Raw genomic sequence first — 20050 nt, 5'->3', positions numbered from 1 at the left:
CTCTGTGACTCACAAGACACGATATATGTATATATATATATATATATATATATAAATAAATATTCATATATATATATATATATATATATATATGAATATTTATATATATATATATATATATATATATATATACATATATCGTGTCTTGTGAGTCAACACGATATATGTATATATATATATATATATATATAAATATTCATATATATATATATATATATATATATATATGAATATTTATTTATATATATATATATATATATATATATATATATATATATACATATATCGTGTTGACTCACAAGACACGATATATGTATATATATATATATATTCACAGAAAAAACCATAGGTTATAGACCATATATAGTTAGGAATTAGCATTTACAAAACCTTGAAAATTCACTGAAAAAACCACAGGTTATAGACCATATATAGTTAGGAATTAGCATTTAGAAAACCTTATTTTACTCACACAAAACCATTGAAATTCCATATATAGTTAGTTGCACTAACTATATATCGTGCACCCGCAATCCACTGCTGATGATGTCACATATTACATCATTCATGACATGGTCAGTGACATCACTGATGACATCACTGATGACATCTCAAATGACATCACTGATGACATCACTGATGACATCATCCAGTGACTGTGTGTTTCTATAAAGTTTAAATATGTCTTACATATTGAAGAATGAGTGGATGTGTAAGTGTCTGGACGAAGGATTTAGTAGGTGCATGACTGACTGTATGAGTGAGTGATTAAATGTGTCTCACTGACTGCATGGGTTAGTGACTAAACTGTCTTAATTTGTGCATCATTATGTCTGTTGTTCTGTAAACTGCTGCATGTGTTGATCAGTAGCTATATGAGTAACTATATGGGTTATTGATTGATTGCCCAAGTATTTGTATGGGAGACTGAGTGTGTGTGTGGCTAGCTGGGAGGTGTGTGACTCTGTGCAGATCAATCTGTACTTGTATCAATGATTGTATAAGAAGGTAAGTATGTGTTAGTATATGTTTGAAAATGTAAGGTGCTCTATGTTTAACTGTATAGACAAGAAAATGGAAGTGTCATTGATTCTTTACAGGACTGACTAGGTGTGTGAGTAACTCCATGGATGAGTGGCAGACTGTGAGTGTCTGTATAGGTGTATGAGTGCATATGATAGTGTTGTAAAGATGAGTGATTGTATGTATGAATGATTGTATGGGTGAATGAGTGAAGGTGTGTGTAGACGTAGCAATCAGTGAGTGCGTATGTAGTAACTAGTATTGGTGTGTCAATGGTTTCAAAAATTATACTCTCTTTTTAACACTGGGTGAAACAGAGGTTATATTAAAATGTGAGGAGATGCATTGTATTGTCACATGAATGATATCATCAGTGATGTGGTCATTGATGTCAAATGAGATGTCATCAGTGATGTCATCAGTGATGTCATTTGAGATGTCATCAGTGATGTCATCAGTGATGTCACTGACCATGTCATGAATGATGTAATATGTGACATCATCAGCAGTGGATTGCGGGTGCACGATATATAGTTAGTGCAACTAACTATATATGGAATTTCAATGGTTTTGTGTGAGTAAAATAAGGTTTTCTAAATGCTAATTCCTAACTATATATGGTCTATAACCTGTGGTTTTTTCAGTGAATTTTCAAGGTTTTGTAAATGCTAATTCCTAACTATATATGGTCTATAACCTATGGTTTTTTCTGTGAATTTCATTGGTTTTTTAACAGCTAATATCTGTAGCTGTAAAATGTATTCTTCTTTAAATCCAAAAATATATTTTATATGTTTATGAATAATTTTTTTTTTTAATATTTTTTTTTCTTCGTTCCCGCTTCGCGAATCGGGAAGCTTCCCGTTAGCTGACCTTGATGCCGCGAAATAGACCGCGAGCCGGTAAACGTTTCTTTACCGCAAGTGCCGCGTTAGAAAACAACACCGTGACGCCTCCCGTCCGCATGACGTTTCACGTTGTCGCGTGATACGTCATATGACGTGCTACGTTAGCGAACTGGTACGCGAAGCGAGTCGCAAAGCGCAGGTTTCTGGAAGCAAACCGGGAGGCCCTGCAAAGCGCTTAACGTAAACACAGCAAGTCATGTGACTTGGTAATAACACTTTTCATTGGTTCATTTCACTTTTGGTTTCCTAATGATGTAAGACTAGGTCATATAATCTAAAATGAACACTTTTGATTGGTTGAGAACTCTTGTTTTTCCCAAATGATGAAAATCCCTCCTTCTTTCCTCACTCTGACTTTCATCATTGTGAGAGAAAGACCCTTTGTGATCACTGAGCAATGGCTTCTTTAGTAGCTTCAGCTGGTGCTTCCCCACCACCTCCACCACATCCAAGGAAGAGTGGACCACCTGCTCAAGTTATAATTCAACAAGAAGAAGAAGAAGAGGAACAGGACGACGAGCACGAAGAGAGGCAGTTTTTGCCTGAGCAGCCCAGGACGTCTCACCGGAAAGAAAACTTCATTTGGCAATTTTTTAAAATTCCCAAAGGTCAGAAAAAAGTAAATGCAAGATACGTAACTTGCCTTATATGTCAAGATAGACTGTCCAGAGGAACCGAGAAAAAATACAGTTTCGGAAACTACACAATGCATCGCCATATGACTAGGTGGCATCCTAACAACTACAGTGCTGCACAGTTTCGGAACGACCTAGATAATCTCCCTATTATGGCCAGAAGATCTGTTGTACCGGAAGTAACGGGACCAGAGGGCAGGGAGATGGTGCCAAATATACAAATGAAATTTGGTGAAGTAAAACACACCTGCGTATTTTGCGATGGATTCATTTCCTACGGAGAAAAAAGCATCACTCTGATCAACAGAGCTATTGACTATCATATGCAAGTTTGTACGAAACGCCCAAAATAATAAATACTTCTTTTTTTGTTTTGTTGCTCCTGTTGAGCCCTTTACAATGAATCGTTTTCATTGCCCCCTCCAAGAAAAACCCAAAAAAATATAAAACTTCAGAAAAATTCAAAAAAAGTAAAAAAATGTTCCGAAAAATAATAAAAAAAATATAAAACAACAAAAACAATAAAAAAAAAAGTTCTTTTCAGAACTACCTCCCCGTTATTAAAAAATTGGTACAATATTTGGAACTGTGCCAACCTCTATTTCTCTTAGTTCGCTTCCCAGTTCGCTCGCCGGTACGCGAACTAGAAGCGAACCAAAAACAGTAAGTATAAGGGAAGGAAACAGACACTTATGTTAAAAGAAAGACAGCTATAGGGGAGTAAACTAGAGATACTATTACCCGTAATCCACTGCTGATGATGTCACATATTACATCATTCATGACATGCTCAGTGACATCATCAGCAGAGGATTGCGGGTTTTTTGGCAACGTGCCTTATCCACGGTTTAATAACGCTGCCTTTTGCTTTATATAAGTTTTCAAATTGTATGAAATATATACCAATAGGTCGTTATGAACCTTTAGGTAGTGCTTTTCTTCATGAGGTCTGGTCGCTTCCATACACATACAGATGTTTCAAAGATGATCAAGAAGTTTATCTGAATGGAGAGGAATGCACTGAGACGCCAGATCATTCACTAATGTGTAGGCACATACAGTTACACGGTTCATGCAACAAACACCGACCAAATATGGCTTGCATGTTGCAAGGCACGCCAGTTCCTGCTATCATCCCCACGTTCAAGTTGTTGGAAAATGGTAGTTATTTGATGCTCAATAATGAAGATTGTTCTGAGTTAATTGAAAAGGGTCTGCACCTCTGTACGGGTGTTCGCTATGTGAAGCACGAAAGTTTCACGGGCCGAACTCAAGGCCACCTCTCTCTGAGACAAAAGAGCTCTTATTCTTGCCATGCCGTTGAAATCTGTCCCAAGGTTGGTATTTGTGGCCAGATTGAAAACTCCCTATGTTCATGTGTGGGAGGAAATAGAACATTTCTGCAGCAAATAACCCGTTCACTTACTGTTACGATAAAAGGAATACTTTTAATTCAGATTTGCCTTTCAATTTCAGCAAGATGGTTCAGACTATCTTTAACGCATCCTCCACAAAGACCCTGGCGCACTTTTTTAAAGTTGTTACCAGTGGTCTCGTGACTTCATTTGAGAAAATCTTTGGAGTCATCCCTGCTTCCTTTCATTCCATTTTCTCCACTCCGGTTCGTGGATTGGCATTTTTACTTGCATTACCAGCGGACGCTCTTGTGCTTTTTTACATTTTTAAATATGGATGTCCCTCCTATGCAACCTCCCACCCTGCAGCTGCTGACACTGTTCCGCAATCGCATGCTAGAATATTATGGCACAATGCCGTTGGCGATATTAAGCACGGCATATGGATTATCTTTTCGATTCTCCTACTTCACCTGTGTCCAGCCTGTATTTCACTGCCTGACCTGTGATTTCGATTGGGCCATTGATTTGTGTCTCTGCGGACCGGTTTCTCCTGACGTCGACTTTAATCAGCTGATGACTCCTATCATTACTCACGAGTTGGTTTGTCCTGGCGAAAGGATTATGGCTGTGGCATTGATGCATGGACTACTTGGTCCCTGGAATTTACTGGCGGCAGCACAGTCTTTCTTGGAACAGAGCTTTCTTGAAAACCCACCGAGCTGTCCTCTGATGGTGATAGAGGATCCGGTGCTGGGAGAGCACGTATGTTCTTTTCCGCTTTTAAATTGGATGGCTGAACTGTTTTCGGATGAAGACGGTGACTTCCTATTGGAGGCTGTTGCAGCTTATTTTGCATACACAGTTATGTCATAGACCTTTTTCATGTTTGATATGCTGAGTACTAGCATTTCATTGACAATTCATTGACTTATTTGTCAAGTTTTTATTATTTACCTTGCCTATTGGCTTAAGACTCGATAAAGTACTTGGCTGTTTTATTTTTCTTTAGCATTAAATTTTCCTAGTTTTTAATGCTTTACCTTGCGGACCGTCCACATATAAACTTGCAATCTGCTCTCATGAGATGGCACTTCTATTATCTTATTCAGTTCGTTTCCGGATCATGGGGAGGTGTCATCTAGGTCCTGGATATCTTTACACCGTGTTAAGTTAGCATGGGCTCATTACCGGTTTAAACGCCATTTTTCCTTTTTTGCAACTTCTGCACACGACACTTAGTTGTTGCTTTAGCTTTCCACCTAGTAGTTCATCGTGGTTTACATGAGAATAATATGTTATTGCTCTACTATCTGCTTTGCTTGTTAAACTATATCTGTACAGCGAGTGCTAAAGTTTCAAGAACAACACGATACAGAATTGTTATGAGGTCTGATCTCCACGACTTCATACTCATAACATAAGTGCAACTTCTGCCAATTCTGGGCATGAGGCGAGTTTTATATTGCTTTGCCGAACACACATACACAACAGTTGATGCGGTTCACATGAAGAGAGAGCTGGTGTATGCTGATGTGATTCCTTCAAATCTAAGACACTAAAGTATGGGCACGCCCTAAACCAACACAAAGAGACCTTCTTAGCAAATAATATAATATGTGTATTAGGGAGGGTGAGATATAAGCAGCCGCGGGCCGTGGAGGGAGTTACGGTGGGGCAGGGAGGCGGGGAGGGGGAGAAGCAGGGTGGAGCCCTCTCTACCTTGCCCCTCCCCCTCCCCGCCTCCCTGCCCCACCGTAACTCCCTCCACGGCCCGCGGCTGCTTATAAGTGTTGCTAACTCTTATTCATTTACTGCATGTTAACATACTGTCACCATTCGCTTTTTATGTACTAGTAACTATGCTGGTAATTTTGCTACTGATAATATGTGTACTTCTATTATCTAAGATACTACGCCTGAGAAGACGGCATTAGTAAATAAACATTTCAAATACACATGTGTTCTTCTTAACTCCATGTTCTGGTTTCTAAGAAATATATAACGACCGACTGTTCATGAGTTCCACGTATCCTGAGGTACTATAAGTTCATATTCTGGATTGTCTAAACATTGAGAGTTTGTTATATCCAATGTGACACTGTACCTAGCTTGCTAAGGAGTTTTTGATTACTAACGTGAGTTTTGGGACACCCTAATTCGCCGAGGTTCCAATCCTCTGTCCACAGTTCTGTGTGAGAACAGAAACCCTGCGACAGGGGCACCCCCGACCCTTGCTGGAGCTTCATCACACTTGCGATACAACTCCAGCAATGCGCCACCTTTACGGCACAGATACATCACGCATCTGTGCTGTTTTTGCCCCATGATGCGCCGCATTGTAAATGCAGCACACCATAGGTGACGGAACAGCGGCACAGAATGACTAACACATCCCTGGTGATGCGCCAGTCATCATAAATGTATCCCTATGCTTCTTATCTTGTTAGAGATGAACCGCCATATGTATCATCAAAGTTTTTTGCATTTCCTAAATAGCGAACTTTAAGGAATAAATAGCGATTCTTTACCATTCCTAGTTTGCGATTAGCTATTTGCTAATTACAAATTACCCATTCATTTCCTTCATTTCCATAGGGCGGTTGGACTCACTTTTAGCTCGAACGGCTGAATGGATTTCCACGAAACTTGGCAAAATTGTAGGGACTGGTAGCCCGATGTGCCTTTGCTATGTCTCAAGATATATGCTCCAGTGGTTTTTACGAAAATTAACTTTGAAAAATATATATTGGGCTACATTGGCCTATATATATGTTGGAGCCCAAATGTAGCCCAATGTAGCCCAATGAAGCCCAATGTAGCCCAATGTAGCCCAAAGATGGCCGCCAGACACACAAAAAAACAAATGTAGCCCAAATATCAGCCAGATGTAGCCCAACTATAGCCCAGTGACAGAATGACCAATCAGCTTCGCAAACCTCCGTTACGCGAAGCGGAGCGCTGTTACAGATATATATCTTTTTTTGAACGTTAATTTCTCAAAATCCACTGGAGCACATATATTGAGACCTAGCAAAGGCACATCGGGCTACCAGTCCCTAATATTTTGCCAAGTTTCGTGCAAATCCATTCAGCCGTTCGATTATTATTATTATTATTTTTTTTTGCCCCGCGGGGCCCTTTTAAAACCTCCACATCAAACCTAGGGGGTTAGCGAGGATCTACTATGCCCCCTTATAGTTATTGTTATGCTTGACACGAAGGTTGCCCCAGAAGTACCAGGTAGGTGATGCTCTTTCCCTATACCCCCTAACCGGTTCACCATCCGACAGAATATAACACTGCACCGGAATAGTGATGCCCGTCAGGGGAACACAGGGAGACAAAACAAGGAAAGTGGGGGACAAAAGAATATGTGGATTTCTTCTTTACACCTGAAGGAGTAATTCCTGGAATCCCAGAACGTCTGAATATCAGCTTCCTAGGGGAATGTAAGGAACACAGGTTAGCGCAGTAATACTAAGTGTAATTGGGAAGTGCAAAAATAGAGAGAACAAATACCTACAGAATAGGGGTGTAAGGGCTAATCCATGTACTTATATAATGTGGAGGGAATGGTATCCAGGAATCGTAACTCTGTCTCCTGTAGAACACACAACAAGGTGAGGAAGCCTGTCTCAAAACATATGCAGGAATAATGAGCAAATACCTGCTCCTGCGTACCTGTGTATATAAACAATGAGCCTCGAAGAACCTGGAACTGGAATCAATACTCCTCCAGTTCCCGGTGACTTAGTATCAAAACCGGGACTAGTATCAATACTCAACTAGTCCCGACAATACCAAAAACAAAGTAAAGACACGCAGTCTAAATGTCCCCACTATCTGTATGGAGATCTCACGAAAATCATACAATAATCAAAACAACTCATCCCTAGAAGTCAGGGATAACTTCAGAACTCTTAAAGAAAACCGGAACGCGTGTAACAACTTGACATGCTTCCGAAAATAACCAAAAAAGCCAATGCGCGCACAATCAGATAACAGCAAGGGCCGATAGTACCTTAAGTGAAGTACCGACGCCCGGCGAAGACCCGACAGATCCCGCAGCTCGCCACCACCGTGACCCGGATCCGAAACACAGGAACCAGCAAAGGACACCGGAACGGAACGCGAAGCGTTTACTGCAGGGAAGGGGGGTGGTTAAATGACGCGTCGGTACTCTCTGCGCATGCGTGTCTCTTCGCGCCTGCGCTGTAGACTTGCCAACCAGCAGGCGCTGACATTTGCCAACCAGGCGTTCGTTTACAGGCACGACAGTTATTTCCCCCTTTGTTTTGACCTCCTCTTGACTCTCGATCCTACCGAGAGACAAGATGGCGGCCGCTACGGACTTTTTGGAATGTTGACAGACGCCGGAGAACCAATCAGCTTCGCTTCACAAAGCTCCGTTGCGCGTAAAGTACGCGAACCGGAGCGCTGCCTGGTCCGCTGTTACAGATATATATCTTTTTTTAAACGTTAATTTCTCAAAATCCACTGGAGCACATATATTGAGACCTACAAAAGGCACATCGGGCTACCAGTCCCTACAATTTTGCCAAGTTTCGTGCAAATCCATTCAGCCGTTCGGGCTAAAAGTGAGGCCAACCGCCCTATGGAAAACTCAATGTTAAAAACACGTTTTGGGACCCCCCTTTTTTCTCGGCCCCCCCTTGACGAACCCCCCCCAAATTTTCAAGGGCTGCTCAGAAACAAAATGTGCCATTTTCCTGAAAATTTCAGCCAATTCCGTCCACAAACGCCAAAGTTATTAGACATAGAATTTTCAAAAAACCCATAGAGAAAAAATCCTAACTATATATACCTACTGGCGACCGCCAGTAGGTAATATATATATATATATATATATATAAATAAATATTCATATATATATATATATATATATATATATATGTACGCTCCAAAATCCCAGGAACATCAATCCAAAAGGAAGGTAGCACACTCAGGGGAGGTTTCACAAAGATTTAATAAGTAAACCAACAGCAACGACGCGTTTCACCTTAGGGCTTCGTCAAGTTGTGCAGAGAGCCGAGGCGCGCGTCCATTTAAAAAGGAAATCACATGCACAATCAATTACAATTCATTGAAATAAACATAGGACTGTACAAACAAATGTTTGGTCGCCATCTTGGAGTGGAGGAAATAGTCGTGTAATGCAAGCAAATAAGAAACAATAATGCTTCAAATTAAACGCCTAAACCATTGGTATGCAGTCGATTATGATTCATTTATCAAGCCCTAAATGGGCATTCAAACACCAAGGCGGTATCATCCGCGCCTATCCTGTGAAAATTACTTTCATAAAAAGGCACATCACACAAACATGTATTCCAAATATTATACTTATAACGCCCTGGATGGGCTTGCAAAATTAAGCATGTGTTCCAAAATTCATTAGAATGTCATCAGACTTAAAACAGTTCATATAAAATCACAGTCAAGGAAAAGTAAGGAAATACAAAATTATATGCATCTAGAGTTGTCAACCTAAATGAACAGCTAATTCTTCATGCATATTGAGGCCTAGCGGATGCTTGGTCTGTAAGTCAATAATATATCTGGATTCCAGACGTCTCAGTCTAAGTAGACGGTCCCCTCCTCTAATACTTGTAGGCACACTGTCTATGCAGGTATAAGCTAACAGATCCCTGTTGCTGTTGTGCAATCTTGCAAAGTGCCTGGCCACTGGGTAGGTATCATCCTTTTTGGCAATCGCACGCATATGCTCTAGCACCCTAAGTTTCACTGCATTCGTGGTACTCCCAATATAATTGAGGCCACAGGGACAAGTTAAGCAGTAAATAGCATATGGCGTGGAGCATGTTAGAAATTTGTTGATTCTTTTAGGGATACTGACACCAGGTATTTTATAAGTAAGCGTCCGCTTACTAAACCTGCATGCCTTGCAGCGGCCACAAGGGTAAAAACCCTTAAGAACAGGTAGACTAGGGCTTTTTTCAGGGGCTATAAAATGACTAGAGACCAGATGATTTTTTAGTGATCTCGCTTTCCTAAACGTGATCAATGGATTGGGGGGTAAGTCTGCTTTGATTGTATTATCCGATAATAAGATGTTCCAATTCTTTCTCAGGATTTGCTTTATCTGGCCTGCATTTCGAGAGTAGGTAGTTATAAGTCGAAAACCACCATTTTTAGATTTAACTTGTTGTTTAGGTTTTAATAAATCTTTACGATTCATCTTTTTAACCCTCTCATAGGCCTTCCTTAGCACACTGTCGCTATAACCCCTCGTTTGAAACCTCTGCATGCTTGCAAAAGCTGCTCTCTCATACTCATCTTCGTTGGAATTGTTCCTCCGTATTCTAAGTAACTCCCCATAAGGAATACTCTCAACCAATGGACGGGGATGATTACTTGTGGCGAACAATGTGGAATTGCCCGCCGTTTCTTTTCTAAACAGTTTCGTCTGTATACATCCTTGATTGTCTATGTATACAGTAAGATCGAGATAATCCACAGACATGTTGCTAATTTGACCAGAAAACTTCAGATTAATATCATTGTCATTCAGGGCGTCTACAAAGCCTTTGGCAGCCTCTTGCGAACAGTCTAGTATGATGAACAAATCGTCTATATAACGATACCATCTGATTATACGACTGCCCCACTCAGGATATTTTTCGCTCCAGGACGCCTGCTCCTCCCACCATCCCACGAAAAGATTCGCGAAACTGGGGGCGGAGCAGGCTCCCATCGCGACACCGGATATTTGTTGGTATAATTGTTTAGCAAATAAGAAAATGTTGTTGTTAAGACTAAACATCATAAATTCCAGCAGCATCTTATTATGCTCGTAAAATCTTATGGGACGTTTCTCCAAGAAGCTCGCCATTGCTTTGAGGCCATCCCCATGTACTATACACGTGTATAGACTGGCGATGTCAAGCACCAGCATACAATATGAGTCTTTCCAGACAATTTCTTCAACACAATTAAGAAAATGTTTAGTATCTCTTAAATACGATTTGAGGGACATTACCAAGGGAGACAGGAAAGAATCTACATAAATGGAAAGATTTTCGGTCAAACTGCCGTTCGAGGCAACAATCGGCCTACCGGGAGGATTCAACAAATTCTTGTGAACTTTCGGTAAATAATAAAAGGTAGGGATCACAGGACTCAAACACCTTAAGAACAAATATTCATCTGTATTAAGCATATTAACATTATGCCATTTTAAAATCATCTCATGATAGTTGTTCACACTCAAATTATACGTTTTTTCATTGATGATGGCATAGGTATTAATGTCTCCCAACAGACGAAGAGCCTCTGTTTCATATTGAGAGGCTGTGAGTATAACAATGTTCCCTCCTTTATCAGAGGGCTTGATTATCAAGCCCGAATTTTCACAAAGAGTAGTAAGTGCAAGCTGCTGTGTCTTTGAAAAATTGTTATCTTTATTGGAAGCATATTTACAAGTGGTGCGCAATCTTGTGAGATCCCTCAACACAGCATCTGAAAACGTGTCAATTGCATCTGCACCCATCATTGGCATAAAAGTGGAGGCCGGTTTGAATTCACTGGCTCCACCCTTTTGCTGTACATCCCAATTGTCAAGCATTTGAGTGTTGGTTACCTCACCATCACCAATAGTGCTACTTTCCAAACGAAGGCCTTCCATTACTCTAAGGCCTTGCAGCTCATTGCAAAAAAGTTCAGTATCCTCCATCACAAGGGTGGCTTTATGGCGCTCACTGGGCGGTTTGAGTTTAAAGAATTTGTATAGTTTTAATTTTCTTACAAATTTAAAAATGTCAATGCGCGTTTGTGCAAATTCAAAGTTTCTCTGAGGACAGAACGATAAACCTAATTGAAGTGTCGAATTTTCTTCATTCGTTAACACTTTCTCAGTTAGATTAATGATGGTTAACTTGTCCTGGGAATTGGTAGGCCCTGGAATATTTATCAGTTCTTTTTCTTGAAGAACTTCTTCATGCTGCGAGTCACAGGAGGAGAACTTAAAGGATTTCTTCCAACGGCCCCCCCGCCGCGTCTTCCTCTTTGTCCTCGATTGTCCGGGGGCTTTCCTCTTCCACCCTCCAGTTGGTTGTTGCGCATTATCTCGTATTCCACTTGAAAAGGGGAAGCCTCTTCACTGCCATCTTCACTTACCAAGTCATCGGGGTTGGCATCGGACTCTGATGTTACCGATTCGACAGTTATCGGGGCGCCCATTTTTTTCTTGTTCTTTATTTGCCTTCGGGTGTTATCATACTTCTTAGCGAAGGTTAATACTCTTCCCAGTCGGTAATCGTTCTCATCCCTTTCAAATTTTTCTTCTTTTCTTTGTTTGATTTTTTGTTCATATCTTTTCAAACGCTTTTTAAGTTGTTCACGTTTATCCCCCAGACTTTCCTGGTCTTCTTCTTTCAATAGATCCTCTTCAATTTCCTTGATCTGTGTCAAAGCCTTTTCGCGGTCACTCCACGCAAAACGTACTAGAATTTGCAGACTCCCTTTGCATGAAGCGGCAGTATGCTCAGCCCATGCGTCTAGCAGTTTGGGGTCTGGATTTTCGTACGCCGGGATCGTATATATGCGTAACCCTCTGGGGACACGGTCAACTTCGATATAGTTCTGTAATGAGGTTGCCTCCCACCACTTCCTGATTTCTCTTTCATACAATCGTTCTAGAGAGACCAGTTTTGTTTGTAATGATGTGTTGGCCCCATTGGTATTACTCCCGCCAGCCTTTTGTGAGCTATCAGGCTTTTTCCTATTTTTAAACATTCCTTGTTCCGCCTCTCGTCTCTCTGCTTCGCTGAACATATTGAAGGTAGTGCGTCCGCGACTACCGTACAATAATGCTGTATAGTCCCCTTTCACTCTGAGTTTTTTGCCCGCAGTGTTTAAAAGCAACAAAGTCTTTCACATGCGCACACTGCGCCTTACCGGAGAAACGAAGAAACGTCAATTAGGGCCGTTCAAGTAGACAACCGCAGCGTTCTTCGATATATGGCAATGCGTGGTTATTGAGGCAAACTCGGTGCAGCCGGTAATGAATCCAGAAGCTACCAACACCAGCCAGTTGCACTGCTCGAGTGGGTGCACACCAAGTCGGGGGTGTACCCGAAATCAAAATGTACGCTCCAAAATCCCAGGAACATCAATCCAAAAGGAAGGTAGCACACTCAGGGGAGGTTTCACAAAGATTTAATAAGTAAACCAACAGCAACGACGCGTTTCACCTTAGGGCTTCGTCAAGTTGTGCAGAGAGCCGAGGCGCGCGTCCATTTAAAAAGGAAATCACATGCACAATCAATTACAATTCATTGAAATAAACATAGGACTGTACAAACAAATGTTTGGTCGCCATCTTGGAGTGGAGGAAATAGTCGTGTAATGCAAGCAAATAAGAAACAATAATGCTTCAAATTAAACGCCTAAACCATTGGTATGCAGTCGATTATGATTCATTTATCAAGCCCTAAATGGGCATTCAAACACCAAGGCGGTATCATCCGCGCCTATCCTGTGAAAATTACTTTCATAAAAAGGCACATCACACAAACATGTATTCCAAATATTATACTTATAACGCCCTGGATGGGCTTGCAAAATTAAGCATGTGTTCCAAAATTCATTAGAATGTCATCAGACTTAAAACAGTTCATATAAAATCACAGTCAAGGAAAAGTAAGGAAATACAAAATTATATGCATCTAGAGTTGTCAACCTAAATGAACAGCTAATTCTTCATGCATATTGAGGCCTAGCGGATGCTTGGTCTGTAAGTCAATAATATATCTGGATTCCAGACGTCTCAGTCTAAGTAGACGGTCCCCTCCTCTAATACTTGTAGGCACACTGTCTATGCAGGTATAAGCTAACAGATCCCTGTTGCTGTTGTGCAATCTTGCAAAGTGCCTGGCCACTGGGTAGGTATCATCCTTTTTGGCAATCGCACGCATATGCTCTAGCACCCTAAGTTTCACTGCATTCGTGGTACTCCCAATATAATTGAGGCCACAGGGACAAGTTAAGCAGTAAATAGCATATGGCGTGGAGCATGTTAGAAATTTGTTGATTCTTTTAGGGATACTGACACCAGGTATTTTATAAGTAAGCGTCCGCTTACTAAACCTGCATGCCTTGCAGCGGCCACAAGGGTAAAAACCCTTAAGAACAGGTAGACTAGGGCTTTTTTCAGGGGCTATAAAATGACTAGAGACCAGATGATTTTTTAGTGATCTCGCTTTCCTAAACGTGATCAATGGATTGGGGGGTAAGTCTGCTTTGATTGTATTATCCGATAATAAGATGTTCCAATTCTTTCTCAGGATTTGCTTTATCTGGCCTGCATTTCGAGAGTAGGTAGTTATAAGTCGAAAACCACCATTTTTAGATTTAACTTGTTGTTTAGGTTTTAATAAATCTTTACGATTCATCTTTTTAACCCTCTCATAGGCCTTCCTTAGCACACTGTCGCTATAACCCCTCGTTTTAAACCTCTGCATGCTTGCAAAAGCTGCTCTCTCATACTCATCTTCGTTGGAATTGTTCCTCCGTATTCTAAGTAACTCCCCATAAGGAATACTCTCAACCAATGGACGGGGATGATTACTTGTGGCGAACAATGTGGAATTGCCCGCCGTTTCTTTTCTAAACAGTTTCGTCTGTATACATCCTTGATTGTCTATGTATACAGTAAGATCGAGATAATCCACAGACATGTTGCTAATTTGACCAGAAAACTTCAGATTAATATCATTGTCATTCAGGGCGTCTACAAAGCCTTTGGCAGCCTCTTGCGAACAGTCTAGTATGATGAACAAATCGTCTATATAACGATACCATCTGATTATACGACTGCCCCACTCAGGATATTTTTCGCTCCAGGACGCCTGCTCCTCCCACCATCCCACGAAAAGATTCGCGAAACTGGGGGCGGAGCAGGCTCCCATCGCGACACCGGATATTTGTTGGTATAATTGTTTAGCAAATAAGAAAATGTTGTTGTTAAGACTAAACATCATAAATTCCAGCAGCATCTTATTATGCTCGTAAAATCTTATGGGACGTTTCTCCAAGAAGCTCGCCATTGCTTTGAGGCCATCCCCATGTACTATACACGTGTATAGACTGGCGATGTCAAGCACCAGCATACAATATGAGTCTTTCCAGACAATTTCCAGACAATTTCTTCAACACAATATGCATGAAGAATTAGCTGTTCATTTAGGTTGACAACTCTAGATGCATATAATTTTGTATTTCCTTACTTTTCCTTGACTGTGATTTTATATGAACTGTTTTAAGTCTGATGACATTCTAATGAATTTTGGAACACATGCTTAATTTTGCAAGCCCATCCAGGGCGTTATAAGTATAATATTTGGAATACATGTTTGTGTGATGTGCCTTTTTATGAAAGTAATTTTCACAGGATAGGCGCGGATGATACCGCCTTGGTGTTTGAATGCCCATTTAGGGCTTGATAAATGAATCATAATCGACTGCATACCAATGGTTTAGGCGTTTAATTTGAAGCATTATTGTTTCTTATTTCTTGCATTACACGACTATTTCCTCCACTCCAAGATGGCGACCAAACATTTGTTTGTACAGTCCTATGTTTATTTCAATGAATTGTAATTGATTGTGCATGTGATTTCCTTTTTAAATGGACGCGCGCCTCGGCTCTCTGCACAACTTGACGAAGCCCTAAGGTGAAACGCGTCGTTGCTGTTGGTTTACTTATTAAATCTTTGTGAAACCTCCCCTGAGTGTGCTACCTTCCTTTTGGATTGATGTTCCTGGGATTTTGGAGCGTACATTTTGATTTCGGGTACACCCCCGACTTGGTGTGCACCCACTCGAGCAGTGCAACTGGCTGGTGTTCGTAGCTTCTGGATTCATTACCGGCTGCACCGAGTTTGCCTCAATAACCACGCATTGCCATATATCGAAGAACGCTGCGGTTGTCTACTTGAACGGCCCTAATTGACGTTTCTTCGTTTCTCCGGTAAGGCGCAGTGTGCGCATGTGAAAGACTTTGTTGCTTTTAAACACTGCGGGCAAAAAACTCAGAGTGAAAGGGGACTATACAGCATTATTGTACGGTAGTCGCGGACGCACTACCTTCAATATGTTCAGCGAAGCAGAGAGACGAGAGGCGGAACAAGGAATGTTTAAAAATAGGAAAAAGCCTGATAGCTCACAAAAGGCTGGCGGGAGTAATACCAATGGGGCCAACACATCATTACAAACAAAACTGGTCTCTCTAGAACGATTGTATGAAAGAGAAATCAGGAAGTGGTGGGAGGCAACCTCATTACAGAACTATATCGAAGTTGACCGTGTCCCCAGAGGGTTACGCATATATACGATCCCGGCGTACGAAAATCCAGACCCCAAACTGCTAGACGCATGGGCTGAGCATACTGCCGCTTCATGCAAAGGGAGTCTGCAAATTCTAGTACGTTTTGCGTGGAGTGACCGCGAAAAGGCTTTGACACAGATCAAGGAAATTGAAGAGGATCTATTGAAAGAAGAAGACCAGGAAAGTCTGGGGGATAAACGTGAACAACTTAAAAAGCGTTTGAAAAGATATGAACAAAAAATCAAACAAAGAAAAGAAGAAAAATTTGAAAGGGATGAGAACGATTACCGACTGGGAAGAGTATTAACCTTCGCTAAGAAGTATGATAACACCCGAAGGCAAATAAAGAACAAGAAAAAAATGGGCGCCCCGATAACTGTCGAATCGGTAACATCAGAGTCCGATGCCAACCCCGATGACTTGGTAAGTGAAGATGGCAGTGAAGAGGCTTCCCCTTTTCAAGTGGAATACGAGATAATGCGCAACAACCAACTGGAGGGTGGAAGAGGAAAGCCCCCGGACAATCGAGGACAAAGAGGAAGACGCGGCGGGGGGGCCGTTGGAAGAAATCCTTTAAGTTCTCCTCCTGTGACTCGCAGCATGAAGAAGTTCTTCAAGAAAAAGAACTGATAAATATTCCAGGGCCTACCAATTCCCAGGACAAGTTAACCATCATTAATCTAACTGAGAAAGTGTTAACGAATGAAGAAAATTCGACACTTCAATTAGGTTTATCGTTCTGTCCTCAGAGAAACTTTGAATTTGCACAAACGCGCATTGACATTTTTAAATTTGTAAGAAAATTAAAACTATACAAATTCTTTAAACTCAAACCGCCCAGTGAGCGCCATAAAGCCACCCTTGTGATGGAGGATACTGAACTTTTTTGCAATGAGCTGCAAGGCCTTAGAGTAATGGAAGGCCTTCGTTTGGAAAGTAGCACTATTGGTGATGGTGAGGTAACCAACACTCAAATGCTTGACAATTGGGATGTACAGCAAAAGGGTGGAGCCAGTGAATTCAAACCGGCCTCCACTTTTATGCCAATGATGGGTGCAGATGCAATTGACACGTTTTCAGATGCTGTGTTGAGGGATCTCACAAGATTGCGCACCACTTGTAAATATGCTTCCAATAAAGATAACAATTTTTCAAAGACACAGCAGCTTGCACTTACTACTCTTTGTGAAAATTCGGGCTTGATAATCAAGCCCTCTGATAAAGGAGGGAACATTGTTATACTCACAGCCTCTCAATATGAAACAGAGGCTCTTCGTCTGTTGGGAGACATTAATACCTATGCCATCATCAATGAAAAAACGTATAATTTGAGTGTGAACAACTATCATGAGATGATTTTAAAATGGCATAATGTTAATATGCTTAATACAGATGAATATTTGTTCTTAAGGTTTTTGAGTCCTGTGATCCCTACCTTTTATTATTTACCGAAAGTTCACAAGAATTTGTTGAATCCTCCCGGTAGGCCGATTGTTGCCTCGAACGGCAGTTTGACCGAAAATCTTTCCATTTATGTAGATTCTTTCCTGTCTCCCTTGGTAATGTCCCTCAAATCGTATTTAAGAGATACTAAACATTTTCTTAATTGTGTTGAAGAAATTGTCTGGAAAGACTCATATTGTATGCTGGTGCTTGACATCGCCAGTCTATACACGTGTATAGTACATGGGGATGGCCTCAAAGCAATGGCGAGCTTCTTGGAGAAACGTCCCATAAGATTTTACGAGCATAATAAGATGCTGCTGGAATTTATGATGTTTAGTCTTAACAACAACATTTTCTTATTTGCTAAACAATTATACCAACAAATATCCGGTGTCGCGATGGGAGCCTGCTCCGCCCCCAGTTTCGCGAATCTTTTCGTGGGATGGTGGGAGGAGCAGGCGTCCTGGAGCGAAAAATATCCTGAGTGGGGCAGTCGTATAATCAGATGGTATCGTTATATAGACGATTTGTTCATCATACTAGACTGTTCGCAAGAGGCTGCCAAAGGCTTTGTAGACGCCCTGAATGACAATGATATTAATCTGAAGTTTTCTGGTCAAATTAGCAACATGTCTGTGGATTATCTCGATCTTACTGTATACATAGACAATCAAGGATGTATACAGACGAAACTGTTTAGAAAAGAAACGGCGGGCAATTCCACATTGTTCGCCACAAGTAATCATCCCCGTCCATTGGTTGAGAGTATTCCTTATGGGGAGTTACTTAGAATACGGAGGAACAATTCCAACGAAGATGAGTATGAGAGAGCAGCTTTTGCAAGCATGCAGAGGTTTAAAACGAGGGGTTATAGCGACAGTGTGCTAAGGAAGGCCTATGAGAGGGTTAAAAAGATGAATCGTAAAGATTTATTAAAACCTAAACAACAAGTTAAATCTAAAAATGGTGGTTTTCGACTTATAACTACCTACTCTCGAAATGCAGGCCAGATAAAGCAAATCCTGAGAAAGAATTGGAACATCTTATTATCGGATAATACAATCAAAGCAGACTTACCCCCCAATCCATTGATCACGTTTAGGAAAGCGAGATCACTAAAAAATCATCTGGTCTCTAGTCATTTTATAGCCCCTGAAAAAAGCCCTAGTCTACCTGTTCTTAAGGGTTTTTACCCTTGTGGCCGCTGCAAGGCATGCAGGTTTAGTAAGCGGACGCTTACTTATAAAATACCTGGTGTCAGTATCCCTAAAAGAATCAACAAATTTCTAACATGCTCCACGCCATATGCTATTTACTGCTTAACTTGTCCCTGTGGCCTCAATTATATTGGGAGTACCACGAATGCAGTGAAACTTAGGGTGCTAGAGCATATGCGTGCGATTGCCAAAAAGGATGATACCTACCCAGTGGCCAGGCACTTTGCAAGATTGCACAACAGCAACAGGGATCTGTTAGCTTATACCTGCATAGACAGTGTGCCTACAAGTATTAGAGGAGGGGACCGTCTACTTAGACTGAGACGTCTGGAATCCAGATATATTATTGACTTACAGACCAAGCATCCGCTAGGCCTCAATATGCATGAAGAATTAGCTGTTCATTTAGGTTGACAACTCTAGATGCATATAATTTTGTATTTCCTTACTTTTCCTTGACTGTGATTTTATATGAACTGTTTTAAGTCTGATGACATTCTAATGAATTTTGGAACACATGCTTAATTTTGCAAGCCCATCCAGGGCGTTATAAGTATAATATTTGGAATACATGTTTGTGTGATGTGCCTTTTTATGAAAGTAATTTTCACAGGATAGGCGCGGATGATACCGCCTTGGTGTTTGAATGCCCATTTAGGGCTTGATAAATGAATCATAATCGACTGCATACCAATGGTTTAGGCGTTTAATTTGAAGCATTATTGTTTCTTATTTGCTTGCATTACACGACTATTTCCTCCACTCCAAGATGGCGACCAAACATTTGTTTGTACAGTCCTATGTTTATTTCAATGAATTGTAATTGATTGTGCATGTGATTTCCTTTTTAAATGGACGCGCGCCTCGGCTCTCTGCACAACTTGACGAAGCCCTAAGGTGAAACGCGTCGTTGCTGTTGGTTTACTTATTAAATCTTTGTGAAACCTCCCCTGAGTGTGCTACCTTCCTTTTGGATTGATGTTCCTGGGATTTTGGAGCGTACATTTTGATTTCGGGTACACCCCCGACTTGGTGTGCACCCACTCGAGCAGTGCAACTGGCTGGTGTTCGTAGCTTCTATATATATATATATATA

At 41.0% G+C, this 20050-nt stretch overlaps 1 protein-coding gene across 1 annotated transcript in view; it reads left to right on the top strand.

Annotated features, from left to right (window-relative positions):
- The window catches only part of MSH4 (mutS homolog 4), a 1513152-nt gene that overhangs the window by 914241 nt on the left and 578861 nt on the right, over positions 1-20050 (top strand). The window lies entirely within an intron of this gene.

This window comes from Lissotriton helveticus, chromosome 1_2 (genome assembly GCF_964261635.1).
Source record: "Lissotriton helveticus chromosome 1_2, aLisHel1.1, whole genome shotgun sequence".
Taxonomy (NCBI): Eukaryota; Metazoa; Chordata; class Amphibia; order Caudata; family Salamandridae; genus Lissotriton; species Lissotriton helveticus.
This window is presented reverse-complemented; position numbering and strand designations above follow the sequence as displayed.